Source organism: Manduca sexta, chromosome 18, assembly GCF_014839805.1.
Source record: "Manduca sexta isolate Smith_Timp_Sample1 chromosome 18, JHU_Msex_v1.0, whole genome shotgun sequence".
Lineage (NCBI taxonomy): Eukaryota > Metazoa > Arthropoda > Insecta > Lepidoptera > Sphingidae > Manduca > Manduca sexta.
Genome location: NC_051132.1, coordinates 718,273 through 740,663, shown reverse-complemented (window position 1 = coordinate 740,663; position 22,391 = coordinate 718,273). Strand labels below are relative to the sequence as shown.

At 35.3% G+C, this 22,391-nt stretch overlaps 1 protein-coding gene across 1 annotated transcript in view; it reads right to left on the bottom strand.

Annotated features, from left to right (window-relative positions):
• The window catches only part of LOC115447778 (complexin), a 289,970-nt gene that overhangs the window by 110,272 nt on the left and 157,307 nt on the right, over window positions 1–22,391 (bottom strand). The gene's annotated exons all lie outside the window — the stretch shown is intronic.

Genomic DNA, 22,391 nt, shown 5'->3' with positions numbered 1-22,391 from the left:
ACCCCTTAATTAAATTTATTAAAACTTAATATTCGTCAAACAAAAATTAAAAAACTTTATTGCATTCGAAATATCCGCTGTACGAATATAGTCCTGTGCACGCCATTTACAATGACAGATCGTATCAGTGTTGCCACAAACCAGCCAAATTGGTACGCATAAATGTCAGCCGCTATCAGGGTTGTCACGTAATGCAAAAAGCTACTAAATTGGTATATACAGTTGGATGTTTTGTGACAGACGCTACGAGCGATAAATCTGCGACGTTCATTAAGCAGACATATTGCCGGCCAGTGCGCGTTAATAAAGGGGAATGAAAGATGTTAATATGTTGTTCAAATATTTGGGAGGGTAATGATGAACTGGGTAAAACAACTTTTTCTATTACTCCAAGCACTGCTAGGTTGTACTTTGAAAGGCAGTTGGTTATTGAGTATTGAGCAGTATTTTACTAGGCTTTTTTTATTGATTAAAAATGACGAACTTTTTGAATTACAAGATATAGCTAATAATTCCGCACGTCTTCTTAGTATATGAGATATAGTTGCAAATACACACCAGTGTTTCTTCACTGTTGTTTTGAAAAGATGAAAATGAAAAATATTTATCGGAAAAATACTAAGCATGAATAGTACAGGCGAAGGGTGCAATTTTCCGAAACATATAGGTCTAAATATTATACTAATATGCATAAATAAATTCTGCTAATCTTTCTTATGATTATTCGATATCACATTAGAAATGGAAAGCCGTTAAGAATCAGGTGATATGGACCCTTCGCCATTAGTGAATAGATACTTCAAAATACTATGTAGGGAAAATACTAGGGTCTAGTACAGCTCAGGAGCTGTTATCACATCATTCGATGGAACAGATAAAGCGAAAAGTGGATGCCCTAATCTATCCCTTCGTGCATAAAGCCATGATGTGTATGTGTTAGTTCGAGAGAAAACACGCCTTTCACTCAAACATTTCATTTAAACCAACTACGACTATGAAACCTACCCTTTAAGTGAAAGCGTACATTGCATTGTTTAAAAGATATTGTAACAATGCAGCCGCAGTAAAGGAGCCAGGCTCTTGTAAATATGTAACAAAAACTCGCTTTTGAAAGCATTGTTGAACCTCAAAGGCTCGTGCCACTCGGGAGGAGACGCGACAGGGCTGTCAGATCCTAAATGATTACGGAAATTTAATATTTAAAAAAGAAACATTATTATGGAGACTATTCGCGTATTCTGTAAAAGTGTGAATACTTCCTTGCAAGTTCCATTATTATGTTAAGTGTAATACCAGTAAATACAAGTAGTATAAAAAATCCAAGTAAATAAAATAAAAAAAAAGAATACGCACGTCTAATTTTAGGCAGAATTCATTATAATGGGAGATTTAATTTTGATGCATACACACACACTCACGGCTTTAATTCCCGAAGGAATAGACAGAGCCCTTAGTGGTGCAAACATATTCCGCCGCGAGTATTCCATCTCATATAATAGGAGGCGAGGCAAAACAGCACAAATTCCAGACCACGGCCTGATACACAGTAGAAAAACCCAACCTAGGGATCGAAAACAACCTCCGCATTGCAGTCGCACCGTAATACAACTACGCCACGGAGCCAGTCAATTTTGGCATCAGGACATATTTGTTCCGAGTCAACCTAACCTCCAAATAGAGATCCGCATATGCATGAGGTCTTATTGCATTGATACATGTATTGTCATGAATAAATCATCGGATATCGATTGGCAACCCTAAGTGCGTGCGGGTAGGGTTGCCCATAAAGGTATTATTGTAATTTATTCGTCAACACGTAATGGGGTGTAATTAAGCGCTTTGTCTGGTTTAGTTTGGTACTGTAAGTGGATGGGTTGATTCATTACTTATGTATGTGTAGTGAATGTATTTTCAGTTAAGTAGTAACATAAAGGGTATGAACATCTTTATTTTATATTTAACTAGCTTTTGTTCGTGGCTCCGTCCGCTTGTAAAAGGTTTTCCGGTATATAAGCCCTACTATATATTTTTCTGAGATCTAAGGAGGGCCTATATTTTAGGTTAGTCCTCTAACAATACATCAGTGAAAATTGCATTTATTTCCATGCAGTAGTTTTTGCATGATGCGTGTACAAACAGACAGATAAAAAATCTAAAGACAGCTGTTTTGACTTCTGTTGCTCTAATAAAGACCTCCATATTCGTTTTTTTGCAATATCTATAATGTACATTGTTACAAATGAATTATATGTAAAGATTGGCAAGTTATTTAGTTGATTTTTTTATGACGCTACAACGAAACGATCTGAATGTGAATAGTTTTTGTGCCGAAGTGGAAATTGAGATTCGGGCTGGTGTAGCTTCGGGCAATGACTGACACAATTATTAAACATAAATATAATATTAAATATTACAAGACTTATAAAGGGAGAGACTTATATTATTTTAGAGGATCAAATAAACAGAGATGATTGTGTTAAAATAATATAATGTAAATGGCGATGTTAAATCTAAAATGTATAATTAATTTATTTGCATACATAACTTCTGCTGCTTTTTATTCAATGAAAGAGGTACAACACGAATTATATTAAAGCTATTTAATAATTAATCACTTACTTATAAAATGGATTTAACAGGGTCTGCATGTAACAAATTACAATTTCTTATTAAAATGATAAGTTAACAGAACACTAAGGATGAAGTAGCATCTTATTAAAAATAATCAGAATTGGTTCAGTAAAAATAGTTTCAGAGATACCCCTACAATCAAACTTACAAATTATAATATTAATATAGATAGATTGGACTTAATCTTTCACTCTCGTGAAATTCTTTTTCCAAATCTAAAGTTCTACTGCGCATTTATACACAATCAAATCCCCTACAGTACGTTTTTGCCGACATATTTTCCCGTAGTACGTGGCTATAAAACTATGGAACCGAACCGAAATGACCTTGCGACCTTCAAAAAAAGAGCATATGCCTAAAAGTCCGGTGATGCAACTCTATGCCCCCTGGTATATCCAGATGTTCATGGGCCACGGTGATCACTTACCATCAGGTGAACCGTATGCTCGTTTGCCCTCAGTATCATAAAAAAATCAGCCTATATGTTAATCCAACACCCGATCTATCTGTGAGTCAAATTTATCCAAAACCGTTCAGCGGTTTATGCGTTTATTTCTAACTAACATCTAAAACCGCAAACACTTTCACAAACTTTTAAATTTATATTAGTAAGGAGTTTTAATATTTTTTTAAAGCGCTGACAACCCTGCGATTTAGGGACTCAGCAACATTTCCACGAGTGTTTGTGTTTCTTTTGTAATGTGCGGTAAACTTCGTCAGTGGCGCTATCGGCTGACTCAACGGGACCGCCCGCGCCGCTCTCGTAACCCTGGGTTACAATGGAGGATATTTCGGTACATCCAATGATTTGAGGCATAGTGTTTAGTTAGTTTAACATTTGATAGTATATTATGACTATTAGGACGCTACGTAATGTATTATATTCTTTATGTTCATCGTTAAAAGACAGTAAGCCGGGTCGGCATAACCGTGGTGATCTCTGAGGAATACAATGCGTCTTGTTGTTTGTGCATTTTTAAAATAAGTACCTTCGCAACGCTATGAAAAAAATATCACAAAGAAAACGCGCGTCCATTGCCTCTGTTCTATCCTCCAAAACAAAAATGTTGAACGCAAACCCAGCAATTAACAAAGTCAACACAGATTAGCACGGCGCCCGCTGGGTGTGTTTTTTCCCAAGAAAAGCTTCGGTGTTACAGTGTCCGTGTCGCAAGTTGGAAAACAACGGCCCGTGCAAATATAATTAGTGGACGCGGACGAGGCTTCGGATAAGCCTCTTGCGACTACACGCTGCTGTAAAAATTAATGGAGAAAGGGTAATTTTCGAAGGGTTTTATTGGTTGAGCAACGGCTAACATAAATGCGATTATAAAAGTTGTTTTCTGGGAAAAATACTGTATTTTTATTGCATAAGCTGGGAAATGCTGTTTTATCTCACTTACAGTAATTTCTGTCATATATAGTCACTAACAGCTCTTAAATAATCATGCACTACCAACCTTAGTAGTATGAGTAAAATGAATATGATAGGGATTAGTTTATCACATTACAGAGGTCGCCGACAAGATGCTTGTCCATAAATTGTTACGCTAGTAGGAGATAAAAAAATGTTTTCTATTAGCGTAAACGATTTTAGAAAAATTTCTTGTCATCCACAGATTTAAACTCGATGAAAATATGGGTGACTCCTCTGCGTACCCTTTGGGGAAAAGGCACGAGTGCCATAACTACCTCGCATAAAATACCTCATAAAACGAGCCATAAGAATGTAGCGCGAATGAAACTTCACGCAACTTGAACCAATGTAACTCCCATTTGAAGCAGAATGAGCGAGACGCTCCGACAACCATGAAATTGCATGTTTTCGGCTCGCTGTGCTGCTAAGATTGCTTTCCTTAATATGGAACAGCAATAATCTTTTATGGAGTACTAGAGAAGATTACAAGGCAGTGAATATGTTTATGTTTTTACTCTGGGATGCAGTGTACTGCGTCTGTGTATGGTACCAGTTTAGATTTACGCGATATTTTGGACATTTTATTCACTTATTGTTCACGGCTCCGCCCGCGCGGAAGTATTTCCAGGATAAATAAATAAAGTTTTCCGGGGTAAATTCCCGCGATATTCTTTCCCAGGATAGAAAGTATCATATCATGACTCAGAAATCATGAAGTGCTGCACTGCTTCCAAAAGTCACAGCTATGACGACACGCTGCACGAATCTGTTTCATAATTACAAATTATATTTAATTAGAAAACACATTTCAAATTATTTGATCCATCTGTAATCACTACAAAGAGACAGTCCATTCTATAAACAAATGTGTACACTAATGTTGCCAGTCTAGAAGTTTTCAATAGCATTAAAATGGCAGTTAATTAAAAAGAAACATATGTAAATTACGCATTGCGGCCACAATGTCCCCGGACGCGTCCCCAGGACCGCAGGCCGTGTGCGTAATTACAAACTGTTATTAAAAACGGGTAAGGAATCCTTCAGGACATCAGCGTTTTCATTTTCTATGTGGGACTGAAAAGATTTGTATACAGCATGTCGTAAAAAGAAGGTATTTTGCATTATATAAGATACATGGGAAGGACGAATAAACAACAACACCCTATAAATCAAACATATTATATTACTTTGTGGTTTCTTGTGAAGGTACAATTCGAAACTTGGAATTCGAAATGTCAGCCTATTAGAGGTAGTATTAAGGCTGAGTCGTAGTTCAGGAATTTGACGTTATCAGCTGGCAGATATTTTGGTTATGTCAAACTAGTACTTAGATAGTTCATTACCGTTTATTACCAATTATGGTATCTATAAATCTTAATAATACAAACGGAGTTAGATTATTTAGAAGCTATGAGCTCTATGGTTTCTGGCAATGACATAATAATATTTTATAAATACCATCTTATTACAACACCCTATAAATCAAACATATTATATTACTTTGTGGTTTCATTGTTTATTATGAAAAGGCATAGTCCTTATACCGTAAACATGCCTGTACCCCCAAAGCGTAAGTAGAGACGTTATGAGTGTGCTGGCGAGTTACCAAGCCCTTTTCCGTCTCATGATGTAAGTGACGGCGACAGGGCATCATTATTTGCACCTAGTTCCTTGAGCTGGGTAATAGAAATAGCTCTAGTTTTCGCTACACTATTGGATCGGTTCTATGAGGAATGATCCGAACCCCAAATCATGAAAATATCCATTAAATAACCTCAATATAGAAATATGATAAAGTGTCTTACCAAAACAAATGTTGTATTAAAATACCCATCCTCTACCCCGAACAAAACACCCAAAATAAATCAACGGAACGGCATTGTGACCCAACCATTGCGCTATCAAAAGAGCGAATCAAATGAACCATAAGAACGCACCTCGCGATGTAATGCGTACCGATTACCTGGCCAAACGGTAATGAGCGCCGGCGGATTTATGAGCTGACACCGGCCTTTGGTAATGTATTGGGGTTTATGTCAGCAGTTTATATACAAATTGATGAGGTAAATAGAAAGTAGTTTTTATGCTACGGAATTATCACTCACATATCACGCCCGTGTCACCGAAGTGGTAGGCAGAGGTGCAACCAGGGCATACACTTTACGTCATGTGTGTTTACGTGATGTGACAGAGGGCGAGCCTATCATCATATTGGACACAAATTCCATACTCCGGTCTAATACTAAGTAGAAAAACCAGTTAACTACTAAATGATGTTAGGAACAATGAAGTAATTTTTTTATTAAAAAAAAATCATTAATGCTACTCGGAATTGCTATATTCGTTTTCCAGAGCACCCTAATGTCAGCTGAACTGCTATTTATAAATTATTACTATGCGGGTTATAGTTCGAAACTAAGCTATGTTTAGCTTAGCGAGAGAATTTCAAATAGAATATAACTGATCTTACATATTTTGCATACGTAAAAAAGTCAGCTATGCGAGCTTAACTGTACTAATTATGTTTAACTTAACATCCACCATAATAGTCAACCGTAATACATTTGTTAACAACTATTATAAATTTAGACTTAGTACTGTTAGTTGTACTCTGAAACTAATAATAAATAAAAATAATTTTAACAAATAATTTAAGCGCCTTCAAAAACCACTCAAAACTAAAAAATAATTGCACATGACAGGTGTATACTGAATACCAATTTTGGAGTCGGTGCCTAATTAAAATTGCTAGTTAAACTAGATAAAAACATTAACAAATATACTAAAACAATGTGCTGCCAGCGTACAAAGTCAGCAATTCACATCGAATTAATAACCTCCTCCTTTTTTTGAAGTCGGTTAATAAAAATATTATCAAAAGTGATAGGACTCTAGTATAATAGTCCGCCGATTAGTCGAGCGATATGTTCGCTCTAAAAACTATCATCTACCACAATTCATTCTCCACCCTTTAAAGATGTCTTCGGCATGTGTGTCAATTATTTTAACGTCGCCCTTTCTTGGGAAACTATCTATCAATAGCTGAGAGAAAAGGTCTTTTTTTGGTGGCCGAGGGTTTAAAGGAGGTGACTATTTTAGAGAGCGGTATATAACGTGATAGTTGCCAGAGACCAGACGTTATCTATGGCATGAGTAAGTAGTACAGCCCTCTGATCGCTGTTATAACTACAGCGTCTCTTTGATAATGTTTCTGTTAAAAGTATTACATGTGCGACCTGTTCAACAAATAAATAAGCGATGACACCGCCATTTGTATTGTTGTCTTAATTTTATTATTATTTTTATTTTTGGTTAGTTCTTTCACCTTTGATGTACAATAAAGTGTAAAAAAATAAAATAAGCAATAAAAAATAAATCGAGCTACGATAACTAATGATATTTTTTATTTATATAATATTTATTTAATTTATATGATTTTAATCAGGCGCCTAATTTCGGCAACTTATTGAGAAGAGTCTCATAAAGTGTCCGGAATAAGAATTTAATTTACGACGTCCTAGCCGTAGCCCATAAACGTTGCAACAAAGGAAGTGATATTAATATAAAAATTAAGACGTGAAACTTTAGAAATATAAAGCGTTCATAAGCTCACTGGAGCTTGCACACGCGCTGAACCGCGGGCAAAAGCTTAATCGAAAGCACTAAAACTTTCGCTAACAGGCACGCGGCGGCCGACATTCATCGGTTATCCCGCCCCCAGGGTCCGGACTTTCGGTAATTGGTCGGCAAACTTCCGGTTTTCAGGTCACCACTTCCGGGAGATCATTTTAAGAATTATCGAATTTATGAAGTTACTGTTCGAAGCGATAATTTAATTCTTCATCGAGTTCAACTAAGTTTGATCTTTGGAGTGACAATGGTAAAGAAATATGAATGTTAAAAACTAAAATTACTTAAGTATTTATAAAAGATTTTTTCACGTAAAGGTATTATATCACGGAGCCCTATTTCGAAAACGGGGGCGAATCAGTCTTTTTGAAATTCAAGGACAACTTTGATAGCCATATACGTCAATAAAGGGTTAGTGACTCTCTTTCCTATACGTTACTAAAGCTGTCTTTCGATTAAAATGCCCGTAATTGCAAGAACTGACTCTATTTAAAATGCTGTAGCAGCGTATACAGAAGTATGAGAGTTTACGTTCCATATCCCTCTCGGACTTATTCTCTTCCTTCATAAATTGTTTATTTCACACAAATTTTCCTTATCTATGAATCGAATGAATCACATCATTTTCAAAAGTATGTTACCACTATATCGTTATACAGTACGCATGTTTTACAATAGCGACAAATATAATTACAACCGTAACAATTTGGACAAGCAAACATTCTATTAACGCAAAAATATCTTAAGATAATTGAAGGTAAAATTGTCCATCGTTGAAAACCAACTACCTCGGTTTTGAAATTGTATTAATTAAACTGTGAATAAATAATAAAAACTATATACAAAAGAGATAACAGGTACCAATGAACTCATTGTTCAATGAATGAAATAAAAATCGATAGTATTAAATAATTTCAATCGATGTTTCGAAAATCTAGGACAACCATTTGTCTGAAGAATGAATGTGTAAATGGTCTTTGAATATTTCACGCCGTCTAGACTTCGTCACACATCATTTGCCTCCTTTGTATCGTTTTAGGAAGGTTAAAAGGAATATCGTTGAATTTATAACAAATAATACACTCTTATTCATACGTATAAAATACGTATATTTTTTATCTACTATTTAGTATCAGTCAGACATTTTACTGCAACAAGCAGTTGAATGAGGCTTTCCATTGTTGGCATAATGCGAATAATTATGTTATATTTCTTTATATATTTTGTTTTATTTTTCCTGTTATTGTCCCAAAAAGTAATCATTCTTTCTTTTTTAAAGAAAGCTGGAACAGTTTTTTTAAGACAAAGCGGACATAAACGTAGTGCGTGTAACGAAACTATCATGCGTCATAATAATAACAGAATTCATTATTGCACAACCAATAAAACATACAAAAAATAAGAGAAAACAAATACAAATGATTACACAATGGGCGGTTATCATCATAATCATCACTGCATCTGTGAGACTAGGTCGCCAGCACGCATGTTACAAAATATATTCACATAATAATCTGATGGTAAAGAAGTGAACTTTTAGTTACTGCATATAAATCTCGTTACTTCATAGTAGAAACTGAAAAAGAGGTAATCCTGTAACATTAACCACGTTCCTTTTCCAGATTACTTGATTGCTGGTCTGATCGACTAGCAATTAGAATAGGAGATAGGCGAAATCACCGCAAATATGTCTGACAAAGAGTTTTTGACTTTAATACATTTAAACATAGTTTCAATTGCATCACTAGGGAACTAGATAGACGAAATAAGAACACTCATTGAAATTAAACTAATTTTCGGATTCTATCGCGGTAATTAGTGTTTTATTTTCTCCCGACGTTTCGAAGACTTTGCAGCCTTCATGGTCACGGGGGGGACTGTCCCCCCACTAATTACCGCGATAGAATCCGAAAATTAGTTTAATTTCAATGTCTAACATTCGCGTAAACATAAGAAATCATTAAGAACACTCATGGTTAGAAGTTTTATTTCCGTCCATTATGACATGGATGAGCATGTTGTCATATCTCATATATTTGACAAATCACTTAAAAGTTTGTTTTTTCGTAGTGAATACACCATAATGAACCAGTTTATATCTGGCCTACAGACGATTCTAGCTTTAGCAACGTTCTCCCACTTGATACACAATACAATGATTAAATTGCTAATGAGCTGCTCGGGATTTCTCAAGCTAATAAACGAACTAAAAGAGAAATGGATACGTTTTAATCCAATAAATCTGAAGCTAATAAAGAAAAAATATACGAAACATTTGAAAATACATCGACTATAAAACTGTTTCGATAAAAAACAAGAATTATAGCAACTGTATTACACGTACCGTCAATGAATCTCAATAAAAGAAAGAAAAGAAACCATCCGCATCCCATAATAAAAGGAGGGAATGTAAAATATAAAAAGAGGATTTGAAGAGCAAACGTTTAAAATGCGGCTCCCGTACTTTAAAATAAAACCCTAGGACTACAAACAAATCCAGGAAACAACGTTAGCAAACAAGAAAAATCTATTCCCAAGGAATCTAATAACAGAAAGCTGCGCGAGCAACTTTCAATCTTACTGTCATCATGTCAAAGTTGAAATTCACATAACAAGATTCTAACGTAAGTCGTTTACACATTCGAATGAATGACACTCGTCCCTCAGTGCCAGTCAGTTCAATTTTAACTTGAAATGTATTTTAAATCTTACAGAAAGGAAACAAGGTTCATTTCTGTCTGTACATTTCGGCTGTGAATCAATATAGGAAAAGGGATTGCAAACTCAGCGTTCAAACTGGGAAATATCTCATAAGGTAATGTTGGCAGTACGTTTTATTGCGTCCGTGTGGGTGGTAGCACTGGGGGACGGCTCTCTCCATTCTCGCATTAGTTTTATATCGTCATTAGTCTACTCCTTGTTGGACGTTGTTGAACGTTGGACGTTATGGAACGTTATTAGTCTCAATGGATCCTGTCAGCTTTAGGCTGTAAAATTGGAGTGCGGTCTGATTCGAAGCAAGAAATACACTTTTAAATTAAAGAATACCCATGTATTCCTCCACTGACTTCTTAGACTCACAGGAATGAAGTTATGTTGTAACTGATTGTATTATTAAGAACTATTTTCTAACGAGATATACTGGCCGACTGCCGGAAAGTAAGATACATTTGCCTATAAACAGTAGTGCCAAAACATTAAATCACAAATTTCCATTCGTTGTCACTGAACTTTGGTTATCTTGTGATGTCGAAAGGCATACAAAAACAATTAAAATTAGGTAAAACTGTCAGATTTTAAATACGTGTTAATTTTAAATATGTATTATTTGGTAAGGAAAAAAATATTTTGAAATAAAACTATTCAAGGGGCCATTACAATATTTAACCATTAGCCAAAGCAGAAGTGTTTACAGCTCACAGATGTGGTTGAAATTAAAAGATATTGAACGGCAAGCTACATTGGATTTTAATGTCAGGTATGTTGACGGAAGCCAATCGCCTGTTATTATTTGTCTAGTGCAGGGGTTCTCAAACTTTTTATTATTGAGAGAGGTGTTTTGATTTTTTTTTCTAAATTCTTGCGGAACCCCGACAGAGGTATCACGGAACCCTAGGGTTCCGCGGAACACACTTAGAGTATAGCTGGTCTAGTGGTTATAATATCGCTGGTCTCAACGCACTATTGAATCTGTCGAAGTTTTAAAGCGTCTAAATTTATCATTTATGCCAGTACTATCGTTTCATTTGTAAGCTTAAGCTGACTGGAGTGACAGCTTGAAATTTCCATACGCCGTTTATGCTGGATCTAGTTTTCAAGCTGCGATCCAAACCAGACTCGCCACTCGGAATACTATTAAGCTAAATTGAGGAATGGCTTAGCGTCGAGTTATTTCGGTTTGACACTTTGTACATGTGGTCGGTTATGATAGGCTGATAGTATATATCTATGGTTGAAAAAATAATTGACTTAAGAGACATGTTTTTTTATGTAACTTGGTTAAAAATATATAAAAGAAGTGCTGATTTTAAATATGTATGAAATTTAATGTCGCAAAAAATGTTGCTTATGTCAATTAGCCTTTGAACTGTCGATATAATCTAACTAGTCTGTTTGAATACTTTATTTAGTAGCCAGTGTTATGTACAGGTGGTAGGTTCAAGATTGTTCCTGATCCTTTATGGTTATCGGATCCCACAGTTAACAGCGGAGGAATATTGCCAAAGGGGATACTGAAATCCCCCGGCTTAGCGGCTACAGGGGCCTGGAGGGAAGTTGGTAGGATAGCTGGAGGACAGAATTGTGGGGGGAAAGGAAAGGAATCCTCTTCGGATGGGAGAAGGCCAGGAAATGGTTGCGATCCTTCATGGGCCTCAATATGTATTTATAACCATTAGATACACCCACTGGACTGTGCGCGTAAGGCCGCGGCAAATGTTCCCCTTTGCATAGGCTGTTAAAGGTTTTATATATATTATATCAATTTAGCTGGCTGATATTGTAAACGTCATTGGAGTTTCCATAGCGATGGAAAATAACAAGAACAAAAAATGGTGTAACGGTGATACATGCGATGTAGCGTAAAACTCAGCTAATAGTAAATAAAGTCTGCTCTGTTTATAAATTCTAAGGGCGTTATTACTCTGCAGTATATCCCATTTCTAACATAGGCGTACAAGAGTAATACTATTATCTCACAACAAATCGTGTGCCAAATTTATGTTGAAATACTTTAAAATGTTTCTCCATATAATTTAGCACCAAAACACCTTCCTACCACCAGACAACTCAGTGGTTTGATTATCTTCATAGTTAAAAACCCAACAAATCTAAAACGAGTATCGACACAAAAATAGAATAAACCAAAGAAAACCAACAATAAATTTTCATGACACTAACTACGTTCTGAAACGCTACATCAATGCCGCAAGTTTCCGAAACCAAGTTTATAAAACTTCCCCGGTCTGACACCAACAATAACTTAAACCGAACTACGACACACTCAGACGTAACCTTCATACTATTCTAATTTAGGAATAGCTGCGGTGAAAACGTATGTTAGTTAATATTCGTCTACAGTTATTACTTGAAATAGAATTATTTAGTTGAAAGTTTGTATACACAGCTCATATACCTACATTTTCATTGACTAACAATACCAAATATAATGTTAAAAGGATATTCGTGCAAGCGAATTAACTTTTAACTTAATAGGCAAATCCTAACAAAGACATTCGAAAAAGAGGCTATTTGCTAGCATTCATTTCCTTTTCTGAATGATATAAAAAATATTAAATTCTAAATTTCATATCACCCCAGATTAAGGACGGGCACCGAAATCGCTTCGAGCGTAAAAAGCGGTCGCTTATCGGGCCGAGCGGAATAAGCGTATAATTCCAGCGTCCCACCGCTTCCGCACGCTCAGATTACGAGCTGTAAATCATCGCTTTGGCATCCGTTCTTGGCTTAGGATGTGAGACTTGGTAGACGTTATAAGACCTATTCAATAGGCCTGTATAAATATGGATTTCTTGGCACACGTTTGGACCGGGTTTGTAATGATAAGTCCAATATGTAATATTTATAACTGGAAGTGCTTGCTATGTCCGGAGTCCGGAAACTGTAAATAATCGTAGGATCACTTGAACCAGAAAATGATCAGTTATAGCCAGTTTTAACTGTAGCAATTATTAAAAATGAAACTTCGACACATAGCTTTAGTGCGTACTTTCATATCTAGCTCAAGGATATTTATTATTATAAAAAAAAATATTTAAAATTATTTTTTTGTATTTTTCAATTGAACACATAAATTAATCGGGTTTGGAGTTTATACCTAAAATGTCCGCAGGCCTACATTAATTCCTATCAAATGACCAAATTACGCCAAACCGCGCGCTAGATGCACCTCTGTTATTCAATAAAGACGTGGGCTTATGAAATCTTAAATGGAAAACAATAGTCAGACATTGAAAGCCATGCAAAAAGCAATAATACCTGCTATAAAGTATAGTGCGCAGGTGCGAACCGTTACAGTTGATTTATGTAATCCGACTGAACTTAGCTATTGAAAGCATGGAAAATCATTGAAGTGGGTAGTAGATTTACAATTGGTATTACACAAAGATATTAAATAGTATAGTTAGTTACAAACAAACAACGTTGTTTTATTTGAAATGTCCCTTTGACAAGATGTCACAATTTCCTTAGATATTAGTAAAAATATAACGCATTTACTCAAGATATGCTCATATGCACATTAAAAATGTTCAAATTACGTTATGGAAAAATGTGGAGTATTTTATATTGTTTTGCTACTTGACGGTAGTAACCATCGCATAAGCGCAAAACTTTTGTATGACGATTTTTCGAATTATCGCTTTTATAATCTTAGAAGTGTTTGATATTATATGAATGCCACGTATTTGTAACCAATTAAATAGAAAAAATCTAAGAGTAAGTACAGTGTAGCCCAAAAGCCTTAGACATGCTGCAAATTTTCTTTTTTAATTATAATAAATAATATCAGCCCTGTATTATATACTGTCCCACTGTTGAGCACGGGCGTCCTCTACTACTGAGAGGGATTAGGCGTTAGTCCACTACGCTGGCCTAGTGCGGATTGGTAGACTTCACACACCCTCGAAACTCCTATAGAAAATTTCTCATGTATGTAGGTTTCCTCACGATGTTTTCCATCACCGTAAAAGCAAGCGATAATTCCCAAAGAATACACACATAATTTTTTACAAGAGTCAGAGCTGTGTGCCTTTGGGAGTTAAGCCTGCAGACATTCGTCTCGGCAGTCCGTTCCACAACCAACTAGGCTATCACCGCTTTTTTTATTGTCTTTCTTATTTATTTGTTCGCATTGAACATGTGACTTCAGCTAGGTATCTCATTTCCATTTTTTTTTTGTTTTGTATTAATGTTAACGATTGCAGAAAGGTATCTTGTTTATAGCCCCGTGTTGTGTGAAATTGTGACTTTAAAATCTGTCGGGACAAACCGAGTAGTCCAGCTATACTTAGTTCTAGGCGTCTTTCCTAACTCCTACCAAGCATACATTGAAATCTATCGCCTTTATTACTATGACGCGAAGAACTTGCTGAAATAAGGCTTAACCACTGCAGTTTCATTTATTTTCCTTCCAAACTATAACACTGCTTAACAATAGTCCCATCTAATCCGCTCGGGAACCGGGACCTGCAAAACTTAACAACTCCCAAATCCATGGCGTTACAATGGCCGTCCAAAGAGCCAAAAGAAACCCTTTTATACGACGAAATAAATTGTTCGCATTCCATCGACAGGCTCTTTCGCGCCTGGTGTTCGTAATTGGAAAATAATCCTCTTTGTATTGCAAACGTTACGTTATATATATTTGGTGTGATAAATTGTGGCTGTGGGGTTGCTCAGAAGTTTCTGGGTTATTTCATTTGTAAAACTTTGACGAGTATTTGAGATAGTTATTTTTTTATAATATTATAAAAATGGAAACCGAAAACATATCTTTCTTAGTATTTGATTTTGTATATAGAACGGAATCGGTTAAGACATAAGTTCGATTCCGATATCTATAAATTGTATCATTTGGTGATTTTTTTACAATATTGGCACTTAGGACAAAGTCTTGACCTTTATTATACCTTTAACTACACTCTAATGATTCATCAATATAAACAAAGACATTAAACTACAAACAAACAAAGTATAGTTATTATAAGCCGCACATCGGGACCAAATTTGTGCTTCAAAAGTTATTATCAAATGGTAATAAGTCACTGTCTCATTTGAAATATCCGTGTGACAAAATGTCACAGCGTCCTTAGATGTTAAAATAAAAATAACATTTTATTTGCAGAAAATATGCCAATATTCGCATTAAAAACGTGCAAGTAACGTTATGGAAAAAAATATGAAGTATTTTACATTGATATTTTGCTATTTTACGGTAGATTAAGTAACGATCGCATGAGCACAAATTTTTTGCATGACAATCTTCCCAATAACCGCTGTATATAATCTAAGAACTCTGACTATAAATTATTATATCATAAGTAAAAGTCTTCACAAAATATTTGTTTCCAATCGGCCCACAAAAGAAACATGATAGTTCCTTCAGGCAAATTCTTACAGAAAATATATTTCGCGAGAAGTGTATAGAATTTGTAATTTGGGTAAACAAAATTCAATATTGTTTGATGTCGACTGTTATGATAAGATGACAACCTATTTTAATATCAAATTTGCTATATTTTCGTAGGCATAGTGAGACTCCCTGGTTCATGTGAGGATAAACTTTCTGCAACATTTGTGAAAAGCTACCTCGACTGCCTCGATAGCATAGTCATATTAGGTGTGAGATTTTCGCTCTGTGGTCCCTGGTTCGAATCTCAGGTCTTGCAAAGTGATTTTGGGTTTACTGCCCAGTCTCAGACCGGAGTTTGGAATTTGTGATCAACTTCCTGTCATTCCATATCACCTCATGCGACGGAACATACATGGAGAAAAGTGGATGCAAGGCTAATGTGTGTGAATGTGAAAAGCTATGTTACGCAAATCCTAAACTTCGGAGAGGAGGAAATAGAAGATATCTCATTATTATATATCCTATATTACCAATCTCTATTTCGCCTTACATTCCCTTACACGTCCAAAAATAACAGTAATGACATCACACAAACGCATTTTCTTTGAGAAACATCCTTTCCTAAAATTCAAAAATTCAAAATTCAAATTTTTTATTGCTGAATGTAGGTGTAACAAAATGTTTTAATACATTCTACCGGGATAGGTACCGGTGTGCAATAACAATTTTACTACACTGTGTACTCAATAAAGTAGTAACTTTTACATTTATTTTTTTATATAGTATGTAATTCACATTATATTTCTTATATATATATTAAATTGGTAAAATTAAATAATGACAAATTTATTTATGTTCAAGGTATTCCTTAGTGCTATAAAAACACTTTGATAAAAGCCACTTATTAATTTTGTTTTTAAATGATGTCAAGGAATCAGTATTCTTTATGTCAGATGGTAATTTATTATAAATTTTTATTGCCATACAATACATGTTGTTGCTGAGCATTACAGATTTGCATTGGGGATAGTATATAAGGTTTTTATGTCTGGTCTCTCTTTCTAGCACTTGCCCATGACTCTTTAAGTAGCTTGGATTCTGTCTTAAAAAGATACAAATTTCCCTTATATATAAACAGGGCAAGGGAAGCACTTTGTGTTTTTTAAATAATGGTTTGCAGCTTTCTAAGAACCACACTCCACAGACAGCTCGAATACATTTTTTTTGGACTTTAAAAGCCCTGTTTAAGTCCACTGAATTTCCCCATAGTGATAGACCGTACAACAAGATGGAAGATACAAAGCCATGGTAAGCTGTTAGAGCTGCCTTTTGTGACACTGTTTTTCTAATTCTTTTAAGAGCATAAACGAATCTATTTAATTTATTACAAACATGATCTATGTGTGCCTTCCAATTTAAGTGTTGATCAATTTTTATTCCCAAGAAAAGGTTAGACTCGACACTTTCCACTACTATTGTTTCATATTTTATATTTAAAGGTACTGGTGCCATCTTATAGTTTTTAAATAGTATTACTTTAGTTTTTTTTATATTTATGATTAATTTATTTTGATTTAACCAGTTAACTATATCAGAAATTGCATTATTTATGTCTGTTTCAAAACTATTTCTATCAACACATTTAATTATTAAGGTTGTATCATCTGCAAATAGGAGACATTTATGATTAGTAGCATTAGGTAGATTATTTACATATAACAGGAAAAGAAGAGGTCCTAAGATGCTCCCCTGTGGAACACCAGTATTCTTCTCTCGAAACTCTGAGCGATAAAGATTTTTATTGTGTACATTTCTAGACACGCCGACTAAACGAGCTACTTCTGTACATTGCGTTCTCCCCAATAGATAACTCTTTACCCAGTTATAGGCGACACCTCTGATTCCATAGTTTTCTATTTTACTCAGCAGCATTTGGTGGTCTATAAGATCAAAAGCTTTACTCAAGTCCAGCATTACCGCTGCTGCAGGCATTTTACTGTCTATACACTCTGTCACTTCTTTTACAAGATTGAAACAAGCTAAGGTTGTTGAACTTCCTCTTCGAAATCCAAATTGGTTCCTACTTCCTTCAGATTCAAAAGATTATTCATCACCTCATCGTCAACCACATGATGCCTCCCCTAAAGTTTCTAGACGAAAAATTTGTTTATTCTTTAATATATTGGTGTTATTAAATCGTTATAAAAAATGTATTTAACTAATCTTCATTAGAAGAGAATGCGCGTACCGGCCATCAGAAAAAATATGCACGGATATAATTTTTTTCTGAGAGTATGGATTAATTCCTATCCGCAAAGCTTATGTTTAAAATAAGAGCATAGAACAGGATGATATTAAAAGAATCCATACATTAGAAAGAAAAGATAGAAACTTTCTTTTAAATTACCGACATTAAGTAGGTCGGTCCGAAGCCGAGCCGTGGTTTTTGTTGCTTCTCTGTATACTCATAAAACTAATAAGACTTTTGTTTTACGTGCGGGGCAAAGTGGCCCCACTGCACCTGGTGGTAGGTGAAGTGGGGTTCAATAGAATATCGACGACGAGAGACGATTACCCCTCGACAGTCGACACAATTATGCCGGCCTGTAGGAACCGGATACACTAGCTGAAACCCGGAACGCCACACACTTACGTGGTCCACTATGGCGGGTTTTAACACCTTGTACGGTAATCGCTATCCGGGCGGATATAAAATATATCCTACCGCCAACAAAACACTTAGTCCACTCCCATTAACCACATATAGTTGAAAATAATAAATAGTATGAAAATCCCAACTCCAACTCAAATATAAACAATCAAACAATATTCACCCTAAAGTTAACCAAACACACCTCAATAGCAGAGTTCGACATCTGTCAACCCTTTAGGCACAAAGATCATTGACAAAGGCAAACGTCCAAGTTGTCACCTCCGTGGACGAACAAGTAAAGTGGAGCACCGAACAGCTGTCTGTTCTCTCGCAATCTATAGATCGCTTTATCTCCAACAATAGGCACGGAGCGGGAAACGAGATTGTGTTTGCTAAGTGATGCTCTTATAGCTAATATTCTAGGTTGGTATTCAGTGCCTTTGGAATTAAGATTTTGTATCAGTCGAGCAGAGGAGGCCCGTGCTCAGTGAGACAGTATATAATACAGGTCTGATATTATTCTTATTGTAAATATTAATTATAAACTTGTGAATAGTAATTCTAATGTTAATGCTATTAAACATCGGATTATACATACATATGCAAAAGCATAATTTTATAACGTTATTGCATATTTTAGTATTTTTATGTTGTTAAATGCATAATAAAAAGTTGTAAAACATTTTTTTAACGGACTAACGCACTTCCGAGTTCACTATAGGTAGAATCCGAAGCTAATTAAATGATTTTTTATATAGAAACCCGGATTTTAAAGGGATAAAGATATTAACGCATTTATTAATGACACCGGCCACACTTGACTTGAAGGGGATTCTGCAGAATAATTCCAAATATAATGCCCATCCAGTCTGTTGTCGTAGAGATAATTTTCAACCTACACTTTAATATTAGGTGACAAACTTCACTTTCCAGAGAAGCTAGACAAATATTTAATTGTATATTGCCATGAGAATTGCAATTGATAATTGGGTGTATAAACGTAAATTGTAATAATAAATAATATTTTGCTTTTGCATATTTTCCGCGTTTTAATTATGCATATAATCCGAAGTCTAGTCATTATAAAATACAATAACTTAACTTTTCTCGCAAAAATTAAACCCGTATCTATAAGAACACAAACGAAAGACAATTCTTTTAAAACATATATAAATGTAACTACATTTTTTTCAATTTTTCTACAAGTTCCATTAAGTTTCCGATATTTCTGAACATCGCCATTGTCGCAGAAAAAGTAAAAGGAAAAGAAAAGCAATACGAGTAATTTCATTTAGCGCGTTCGTAGAGTGCTATCAAAATAAATGTAGAGATTCGCGAGGAAAAATCAGACGATTTTTGCTTCAATAGAAAAAACTCTATTTGACGTAATGGTTGCGTGTATACAATGGTAGAGGTGCTGGATTCGATTCTCAGGTCAGGCAGCAGTTTGTGTTTTTACAATACAATTTTCTTGGGATTACATCACATAAATGGTCGACAGCTTGTTATAAAAAGTGCGAAAGAGCTAAGGATACCTAGTTTGTAAGTCAAAGGGACGGTCGTAGCGCTCAACACACTAGCGATTTACTCGTCTCGTCATGCCGCTACTTCAGCCCGTATAAACACATGTTTATAGTCCTTTACACACCAATCTAAATACCAAGTAATTACATATAGAATTTTAATACAATGTATTTCAAAAAGCAACCTTTCTCGTCCAATAACTCAACCCGGCTTAAAATATAGCACAATGCCGACACGATGTCGTATTGAATAATATTAGCATAACCGTAACGTGCGTGACGTCACGCGTTCATTGTTATAATTGTGCCGTTTTAATTGCTGCCAATTTACATAACAATGTTCCAAAACGTTCTACTTGGGAATTGTTAGACAGGAGGTTACTATTGTTAGAAAAAGGTTAATGGCGGGTTCCCGCTACATACGTAGAGACAAACTGTAGACAGTTTTATATAACATGAGTAGTTGTGGTCGACCGGGGACAATACTACTTGCCCTGGAAAACAGGTGGGAAATCGTTTTTTCTAATAGGTATCTAAAGGCCACTGTTTTAGGACTATAACACGTAGGAATTAAATACATAATCCCACGGTATAGTTCAAGTACATCACTTAAACAATTTAGTGATAAATATTTATAACAAAAATCTACTCTAATTTCTTGTACTAAGAATTAAATTGCTATAAAAATCTACTTTAACTTTAATCTATATAATTTCTAGTATAATCTAGTACACTTACCAAATCTAAATATATAATTAGTGCTAATCACCGGTACTGTTCCAACAACACAAAACAAAACATCTAGTTGTTGGAATCAGACGAATGCTTTCATTAAATATCTAGTAATTAGTTGATTCTTGTTCAGCATTTGCTACTGTAATGTTTGGAATGTTAGAATTTATTTATTTAGTCTTATTAATATCGCTTAGAATTTTGATTGTTTTAAATACAGTGTCATTTTGACAACGCGTTATTAATGAAACTAAATATTTCTCTCTTCTTGAAAATAACATTTAACAGTAATTAACTCGAACTCGAACACTCCGTAGGTGTAAATAAAGGGTAGGTTTATAACACAATGAATATTAATAAACAGTAATTTTAATTTTACACGCCCTAATGCCACTACTACTATTCTAAAAAGGGTTGCCGGAACGGCATCATCACACTATCAGAAATACACTCATGCAAGCGTCATATTCGCACTAAACTATAAAATCATAAATAATTAGAAAACTAAAACCGATACTGCCTGCCTCGGTGGCGTAGTTGTATTGCATGTCCGGTACAATAGCGCTCTGACGTCCTGGGTTCGAATCCCGGGGCGGGCAAAGTGATATTTGGGTTTTTCTGCTCAGTATCAGCCCGGAGTCTGGAATTTGTGCCCGATATGGCGATAGGCTCGCCCCCTATCACATCATGGGACGGAACATACTTGGCGAAAAGTGGGTGCCCTAGTTGCGCCTCTGCATACCCCTTCGGGGATAAATGCGTGATGTTATGTATTATGTAAAACCGGTACGCGCGAGAAGTATGCCAGGATCGTGCAAAGTGGCAATCTATAGTCTCTGCCTACCCCTATGAGATAAAGGCGTGATACTATGTATGTATGTAAAACTGGTACATAGTTTTGGTGAAAATATTAGTTTGTCATGGGTTATTTTAAACACAATTATTAGATTACACCATATTAGTTTAGTAATTTCTTGTGAATGATGTTACTTTTGTAGGTATTTGTGTGTCAATATATATGTAAGTGATGATGTCGGTATTCTGAGTCTGAAATAAAAATTGATTTTATATTTGTTGTTGGACCAGATTGACAGTTGTGTCTAAACTATCTAAGAGTAAACATTAAAAACTTATTTCTGTGAAATATAAGTGTTTTCTTGAAGAAAGTATACTGTTCTTACACAATGTTAGCAGAGGTAAAAACGAGTATACATGACTGAATGCCAAGACATGCGCGCTGATCGCCCGCTGGTAAGTGTCACGACCGCCTATAAATACTGGTAACGTCACTCGAACTTCGACTTACAACGCTCTGCGTGACACTGCACAGTGCTCACACGGAGACATTCGCCTTAAAGTCTCAATTTACGACGATTTTCTAGATACAGAATTCAATTATGTGTGTTAGAAATATTATTTAGGAAAGTTTTTTTTTGAGATTTTTATGAAAAAAAATGTTTTTACGGATTTTATTGCGGTTTTTATATTATAATTTTTTTTGACTTTTCAAAGACTTTACAGCCTTCGTGGTCACAGCGCGGACTCACTTTTATTCCAATGTCTAACATTCGCGTAAACATAAGGAATCATAATATATCGTTTTGTTGTTCATGTAGGTATTATATTTTGTTGTTTTTACCAAAGTCTAAAATATGTTGGTATCTATTATACCTATTGATACAAGCCATGGCATATTATCCGTATGATAAAGTG